This window comes from Ranitomeya imitator, chromosome 2, assembly GCF_032444005.1.
Source record: "Ranitomeya imitator isolate aRanImi1 chromosome 2, aRanImi1.pri, whole genome shotgun sequence".
In the NCBI taxonomy this organism is placed as follows: Eukaryota; Metazoa; Chordata; class Amphibia; order Anura; family Dendrobatidae; genus Ranitomeya; species Ranitomeya imitator.
The window spans coordinates 309394946-309404132 of record NC_091283.1 but is presented as its reverse complement, the minus strand read 5'-3'; positions in this window follow the sequence as shown (position 1 = coordinate 309404132).

Below are 9187 nucleotides of genomic sequence, written 5' to 3'. Positions count from 1 at the left end.
GCTGCCTTATTACAGGGTCTGACTATGGGGGCTGCCTCATTACAGGGTCTCACTATAGGGGTGCTGCCTCATTACAGGGTCTGACTATGGGGGCTGCCTTATTACAGGGTCTGCCGCCTTATTACAGGGTCTGCCTATGGGGGTGCTGCCTTATACTACAGAGTCTGCCTAATGGGGTGCTGCCTTATTACAGTGTCTGCTTATGGGTGCTGCCGTATGCTATAGAGCCTGCCTATGGCGAGTGCATTATACTATATTGTGGACTATTTGGTGCATTATGCTACTGTATATGGAGGACATATATATAATCAGAGAAGGAGTCACCAAACTGCCATTAAAGGTATATAAAAATCCATTATTTATTAATAAACATAACAGTAAAATACTAAGATGACATACAGAAACCTCTAAGTCATAATTAGGTAATAACGTGAATAACGGACATACTGTAGGTAACAGGCACCAAATATCACACCTAGAGTCTACTGGACCCCCGAAGAAGCCTACGCGAGACGCAAGATCGCAAGAGGGCTGATAAAAAAGACTGGCTGGGTATGGGCACTCGTAAGGCTGGGTTCACACTGCGTTGTATGAACCCGTTTAACGGACTACATTACACCGCGGCATAACACGGTGTAATGTAGTCCGTTAACGCCGCCATTACTTTCAATGGCGAATGCATCGCTAGTGCACGCCCACAATAGGGGAGGACCCAATTTTCCATAGGGTATTTGTTCTGCCTTGTCACTTCCCAGTACCAACAGGACCCGTAGAATCAAAATGGCTGTCGTCTGATTTTTTTTCTTCCCGTTCTACACCCCCCTGCTGAAGATCTTTTAAATCGTCACAATAAAGATTAGATGTTAGAAACGGTGAGTGCCACCCTTTTTTCTCTTCAGTATATGGATTTATGCAATTGCTTACAGGGGTTGGCACCCGTGAATCCGAAAGGGCGGTGTATTTGATGTGGTAATCACACGCGGTGTATATTTGGGCTCGGGTGTTGCAGCGGTGTACGATTCTTTCCTTTATAGTATTGACTTGGTAGGTGTTAGTACTTTTCAGTCAAAGCAACTAAACACATTGCTGGGTTCAACAAAATCACTTTGCAAACTCCTCAATCTACACTAAAACTTCTCTTTGAGAGCAAAATCTCAGGTGTGTCACATCAGAGATTTACTCATTGGTTATTGTCATTGTCTGACAAACAAATTGAGGTAGATTCAGTAGCGTAGCTACCGGGGCAGAGGGTGTGGGCGCTGTGCGCCGATACAGTTACATTGTGCGGCACAGCAGGGAGAATCGATCTCCCTGCTCTGCCACCCGGCCGCTATGGGCCCCTGAGCAGGCGGGGGGCCCGGTGCCAGCAGTGGGCCCCCCGCCGTCATCGGAAGATCAGCTGTACTGGCATGTAGCCGTTACAGCTGATCGCAATGATGGGAGAAGGAGCGCTACGCTCCTTCTCCCATCATCCCTGTCAGTGCCAGCATCTGACGTCGCCGACACTGACAGCGGGTGCGATTACGTCACTGCCCGGCGCCCGCTGTCAGGAGATCAGCGGGAGCAGTGCAGGAACCAGGAAGAAGAGAGGTGAGTATTTCTTTATTTTTTTTTAATAGGTGCTGCTGCCTTATTGCAGGGTCTGCCTATGGGTAGGGGTTTGCCTATGGGGGGCTGCCTTATTACAGGGTCTGCCTATGGGGGTGCTGCCTCATTACAGGGTCTGCCTATAGGGGTGAGAAGAAGAGAGGTGAGTATTTATTTTTTTAAATAGGTGCTGCCTTATTACAGGGTCTGCCAATGGGTGGGGGGTTGCCTATGGAGGGCTGCCTTATTACAGGGTCTGCCTATGGGGGTGCTGCCTTATTTCAGGGTCTGACTATAGGGGTGCTGCCTTATTACAGGGTCTGCCTATAGGGGTGCTGCCTTATTACAGGGTCTGTCTATGGGGGCTGCCTTATTACAGGGTCTGACTGTGGGGGCTGCCTTATTTCAGGGTCTGACTATAGGGGTGCTGCTTCATTACAGGGTCTGACTATGGGGGTGCTGCCTTATTACAGGGTCTGCCTATAGGTGTGCTGCCTTATTACAGGGTCTGCTTATAGGGGTGCTGCCTTATTACAGGGTCTGACTATGGGGGGCTGCCTTATTACAGGGTCTGACTGTAGGGGGGCTGCCTCATTACAGGGTCTGACTATGGGGGATGCCTTATTACAGGGTCTGCCTTTAGGGGGCTGCCTTATTGCAAGGCCTGACTATAGGGGTGCTGCCTTATTACAGGGTCTGACTATGGGGGCTGCCTTATTACAGGGTTTGACTATAGGGGGGCTGCCTTATTACAGGGTGTGACTATGGGGGCTGCCTTATTACAGGGTCTGACTATGGGGGTGCTGCCTTATTACAGGGGCTGCCTATGGGGTGCTGCCTCATTACAGGGTTCTAACTATGGGGGTGCGATTACGTCACTGCCCGGAGCCCGCTGTCAGGAGATGAGCGGGAACAGCGCAGGAACCGGGAAGAAGAGAGGTGAGTATTTTTTTTTTATAGGTGCTGCTTGCCTATGGGGGTGCTGCCTCATTACAGGGTCTGCCTATAGGGGTGCCTTATTTCAGGGTCTGACTATAAGGGTGCTGCCTTATTACAGGGTCTGCCTATAGGGGTGATGCCTTATAACAGGGTCTGCCTATAGGGGTGCTGCCTTTATTACAGGGTCTGTCTATGGGGGGCTGCCTTATTGCAAGGTCTGAGTATAGGGGTGCTGCCTTATTACAGGGTCTGTCTATGGGGGGCTGCCTTATTACATGGTCTGACTGTGGGGGCTGCCTTATTTCAGGGTCTGACTATAGGGGTGCTGCCTCATTACAGTTTCTGCCTATAGGGGTGCTGCCTTATTACAGGGTCTGACTATGGGGGCTGCCTTATTACAGGTTCTGCCTATAGGGGTGCTGCCTTATTACAAGGTCTGATTATGGGGGCTGCCTTATTACAGGGTCTGCCTATAGGGGTGCTGCCTTATTACAGGGTCTGACTATGGGGGCTGCCTTATTGCAAGGTCTGACTATCAGGGGGCTGCCTCATTACAGGGTCTGACCATGGGGGTGCTGCCTTATTACAGGGTCTGACTATGGGGGTTCTGCCTTATTACAAGGGCTGCCTATGGGGTGCTGCCTTATTACTGGGTCTGACTATGGGGGTACTGTCTTATTACAGGGTCTGCCTCTGGAGGTGCTGCCTTATTACAGGGTCTGACTATGGGGGCTGCCTCATTACAGGGTCTCACTATAGGGGTGCTGCCTCATTACAGGGTCTGACTATGGGGGCTGCCTTATTACAGGGTCTGCCGCCTTATTACAGGGTCTGCCTATGGGGGTGCTGCCTTATACTACAGAGTCTGCCTAATGGGGTGCTGCCTTATTACAGTGTCTGCTTATGGGTGCTGCCGTATGCTATAGAGCCTGCCTATGGCGAGTGCATTATACTATATTGTGGACTATTTGGTGCATTATGCTACTGTATATGGAGGACATATATATAATCAGAGAAGGAGTCACCAAACTGCCATTAAAGGTATATAAAAAATCCATTATTTATTAATAAACATAACAGTAAAATACTAAGATGACATACAGAAACCTCTAAGTCATAATTAGGTAATAACGTGAATAACGGACATACTGTAGGTAACAGGCACCAAATATCACACCTAGAGTCTACTGGACCCCCGAAGAAGCCTACGCGAGACGCGTAGAGGCTGGCGCTGCCATACAGTGGGGCAAAAAAGTATTTAGTCAGTCAGCAATAGTGCAAGTTCCACCACTTAAAAAGATGAGAGGCGTCTGTAATTTACATCATAGGTAGACCTCAACTATGGGAGACAAACTGAGAAAAAAAAAATCCAGAAAATCACATTGTCTGTTTTTTTTAACATTTTATTTGCATATTATGGTGGAAAATAAGTATTTGGTCAGAAACAAACAATCAAGATTTCTGGCTCTCACAGACCTGTAACTTCTTCTTTAAGAGTCTCCTCTTTCCTCCACTCATTACCTGTAGTAATGGCACCTGTTTAAACTTGTTATCAGGATAAAAAGACACCTGTGCACACCCTCAAACCGTCTGACTCCAAACTCCACTATGGTGAAGACCAAAGAGCTGTCAAAGGACACCAGAAACAAAATTGTAGCCCTGCACCAGGCTGGGAAGACTGAATCTGTAATAGCCAACCAGCTTGGAGTGAAGAAATCAACAGTGGGAGCAATAATTAGAAAATGGAAGACATACAAGACCACTGATAATCTCCCTCGATCTGGGGCTCCACGCAAAATCCCACCCCGTGGGGTCAGAATGATCACAAGAACGGTGAGCAAAAATCCCAGAACCACGCGGGGGGACCTAGTGAATGAACTGCAGAGAGCTGGGACCAATGTAACAAGGCCTACCATAAGTAACACACTACGCCACCATGGACTCAGATCCTGCAGTGCCAGACGTGTCCCACTGCTTAAGCCAGTACATGTCCGGGCCCGTCTGAAGTTTGCTAGAGAGCATTTGGATGATCCAGAGGAGTTTTGGGAGAATGTCCTATGGTCTGATGAAACCAAACTGGAACTGTTTGGTAGAAACACAAATTGACGTGTTTGGAGGAAAAAGAATACTGAGTTGCATCCATCAAACACCATACCTACTGTAAAGCATGGTGGTGGAAACATCATGCTTTGGGGCTGTTTCTCTGCAAAGGGGCCAGGACGACTGATCCGGGTACATGAAAGAATGAATGGGGCCATGTATCGTGAGATTTTGAGTGCAAACCTCCTTCCATCAGCAAGGGCATTGAAGATGAAACGTGGCTGGGTCTTTCAACATGACAATGATCCAAAGCACACCGCCAGGGCAACGAAGGAGTGGCTTCGTAAGAAGCATTTCAAGGTCCTGGAGTGGCCTAGCCAGTCTCCAGATCTCAACCCTATAGAAAACCTTTGGAGGGAGTTGAAAGTCCGTGTTGCCAAGCGAAAAGCCAAAAATATCACTGCTCTAGAGGAGATCTGCATGGAGGAATGGGCCAACATACCAACAACAGTGTGTGGCAACCTTGTGAAGACTTACAGAAAACGTTTGACCTCTGTCATTGCCAACAAAGGATATATTACAAAGTATTGAGATGAAATTTTGTTTCTGACCAAATACTTATTTTCCACCATAATATGCAAATAAAATGTTAAAAAAACAGACAATGTGATTTTCTGGATTTTTTTTTCTCAGTTTGTCTCCCATAGTTGAGGTCTACCTATGATGTAAATTACAGACGCCTCTCATCTTTTTAAGTGGTGGAACTTGCACTATTGCTGACTGACTAAATACTTTTTTGCCCCACTGTATACACACCACGACTAATATGGGTAAGGTCCAGTCCTTTATACCGCTGTAGATTTAAATTTTTCATAGGGATTGTCTATGTGTTACCATGTATGGGAGAACTTGGTTAGCGAACTTGTGACCTCTAGTCGTAGACTCTAGGTGTGATATTTGGTACCTGTTACCTATGTCCGTTATTCACGTTATTACCCAATTATGACTTAGAGTTTTCTGTATGTCATCTTAGTATTTTACTGTTATGTTTATTAATAAATGATGGATTTTTATATACCTTTAATGGCAGTTTGGTGACTCCTTCCACTGGGGAACACAATTTTTTAAGAGTTAGGTCAGACAACTGTTCTTAATTAATTTTTGGATGCTGAATCCAGAAATGATCTCAGTTTTTCTCTATCACGTCAAGTTTTTGAACTATAGGATTTTTGTCTTCTCAAAACTATGTAAACTATTGTACCTAAAAAGGGTCGTTGTTTTTTTAAATAGTACAAATATGAACAAAAAATGAAATATATAGGAAATAGGCATGACAAAGTTGTGACTACTCTTACAAGTTGCCACATAGCTCTATATCAGTAGAATTGTAATCAGATAACAAGTCTTATTACAGATATCAGTGCAATTGTGCTTCTCTGGCAGGTAAGTTGTGTAGGAAAAACTTGACATGCTAGAAAAAAACACTACATTTTTGGAATTAGCATGCCAATTTTAGTATAAATAAGCTCAAAAACCTAACTCAACAGAAAATGTTTTTCAAATTGTTCCCCTGTGATTATATATGTATTGCCTGGGAGTCTTTTCTGTCCGCTCTTGGACTTGCATGTGGCTCTGTTCATATTATTTATATGTATATGGAGGATATCTAGGGGGCCATCATACAATATGGAGATTACAGTGTGGGGGTCATTATACATTGTTCGAGCCATCAAACAGTCTGGGGGCTACTAAGAAGTCAGTATACTGTGTGGGTGCATTATACTGTGTATAAGAGAGCATTATGCTGTGTATAGGGGAGCTGTACAGGGGAAGACTCGGTACTTTATTAAATGTAAAGTGGGCACTTATTGTTATAGGGGAACTCAGGTTACTGTTGCCATCAAAGGGGCACACAGAGCATTATTACGTTCTAGGGGCAAAATATGGGCACTGTTTTCTAAGGCACTTGCACCTGGCATTACTATATTGTAGAGCGTTGCTTTAGAATCTAGAGGGCACAGAGAACCAGTAATAGGGACACATACGGCAGCAGCGGCTCAGTATTGGGGTATCAGGTGCAGTAATAGGAACATATACGGCAGCAGAGGCTCAGTATTGGGGTATCAGGTGCAGTAATAGGGTCACATACGGCAGCAGCGGCTCAGTATTGGGGTATCAGGTGCAGTAATAGGGTCACATACGGCAGCAGCGGCTCAGTATTGGGGTATCAGGTGCAGTAATAGGGACATATACGGCAGCACAGGCTCAGTATTGGGGTATCAGGGGCAGTAATAGGGACACATATGGCAGCAGCGGCTCAGTATTGGGGTTTCAGGTGCAGTAATAGGGACACATACGGCAGCAGTGCCTCAGTATTAGGGTATCAGGTGCAGTAATAGGGACATATACGGCAGCAGAGGCTCAGTATTGGGGTATCCGGGGCAGTAATAGGGACACATATGGCAGCAGCGGCTCAGTATTGGGGTATCAGGTGCAGTAATAGGGACACATACGGCAGCAGTGCCTCAGTATTTGGGTATCAGGGGCAGTAATAGGGACACATACGGCAGCAGCGGCCCAGTATTGGGGTATCAGGGGCAGTAATAGGGACACATAAGGCAGCAGCGGCTCAGTATTGGGGTATCAGGTGCAGTAATAGGGACACATATGGCAGCAGCGGCTCAGTATTGGGGTATCAGGTGCAGTAATAAGGACACATATGGCCTCAGCGGCTCAGTATTGGGGTATCAGGTGCAGTAATAGGGTCACATATGGCAGCAGCGGCTCAGTCTTGGGGTATCAGGTGCAGTAATAGGGACACATGCAGCAGCAGCGCCTCAGTATTGGGGTATCAAGGGCAGTAATAGGTTCACATTCGGCAGCAGCGGCTCAGTATTGGGTATCAGGTGCAGTAATAGGGACACATACCCAATACTGAGCAGCTGCTGCCGTATGTGTCCCTATTACTGCACCTGATACCTAATACTGAGCCGCTGCTGCCGAATGTGAACCTATTACTGCCCTTGATACCCCAATACTGAGGCGCTGCTGCTGTATGTGTCCCTATTACTGCACCTGATACCCAATACTGAGCAGCTGCTGCCGTATCAGGTGCAGTAATAGGGACACATACGGCAGCAGCGGCTCAGTATTGGGGTATCAGGTGCAGTAATAGGGACACATACGGCAGCAGATGCTCAGTTTTGGGGTATCAGGTGGAATAATAGGGACACATACAGCAGCAGCGGCTCAGTCTTGGGGTAGCAGGTGCAGTAATAGGGACACATACGACAGCAGCGGCACAGTATTGGGGCATCAGGTGCAGTAATAAGGACACATACAGCAGCAGCGGCTCAGTATTGGGGTATCAGGTGCAGTAATAGGGACACATATGGCAGCAGCGGCTCAGTATTGGGGTATCAGGTGCAGTAATAGGGACACATACGGCAGCAGTGCCTCAGTATTAGGGTATCAGGTGCAGTAATAGGGACATATACGGCAGCAGAGGCTCAGTATTGGGGTATCCGGGGCAGTAATAGGGACACATATGGCAGCAGCGGCTCAGTATTGGGGTATCAGGTGCAGTAATAGGGACACATACGGCAGCAGTGCCTCAGTATTTGGGTATCAGGGGCAGTAATAGGGACACATACGGCAGCAGCGGCCCAGTATTGGGGTATCAGGGGCAGTAATAGGGACACATAAGGCAGCAGCGGCTCAGTATTGGGGTATCAGGTGCAGTAATAGGGACACATATGGCAGCAGCGGCTCAGTATTGGGGTATCAGGTGCAGTAATAAGGACACATATGGCCTCAGCGGCTCAGTATTGGGGTATCAGGTGCAGTAATAGGGTCACATATGGCAGCAGCGGCTCAGTCTTGGGGTATCAGGTGCAGTAATAGGGACACATACAGCAGCAGCTGCTCAGTATTGGGTATCAGGTGCAGTAATAGGGACACATACGGCAGCAGCGGCTCAGTATTGGGGTATCAGGTGCAGTAATAGGGACACATACGGCAGCAGATGCTCAGTTTTGGGGTATCAGGTGGAATAATAGGGACACATACAGCAGCAGCGGCTCAGTCTTGGGGTAGCAGGTGCAGTAATAGGGACACATACGACAGCAGCGGCACAGTATTGGGGCATCAGGTGCAGTAATAAGGACACATACAGCAGCAGCGGCTCAGTATTGGGGTATCAGGTGCAGTAATAGGGACACATACGGCAGCAGATGCTCAGTATTGGGGTATCAGTTGGAATAATAGGGACACATACAGCAGCAGCAGCTCAGTCTTGGGGTAGCAGGTGCAGTAATAGGGACACATACGACAGCAGCGGCTCAGTATTGGGGTATCAGCAGGATGAGGAGATTGTGCAGGTTGGGAATAGATGGTGATGGGGCTGGAATATGATAAGTGAAATGGGTCTTTATTGTATTCTCTGCAGGTGAGTCGTTGCTGGAAGAAGTTGTCATGTCAGTCTGGGCCAGACGGAAAAGATGGGAAAAATGAACGATTCCATCAGAAAGGACTTCAGCGGTAAGTCATTATCTGTAACTGTGCTGTGATCTGTTATATGTTCTGTAGGGCTGGTATCTACCACTGACCATATGGCGGTAAT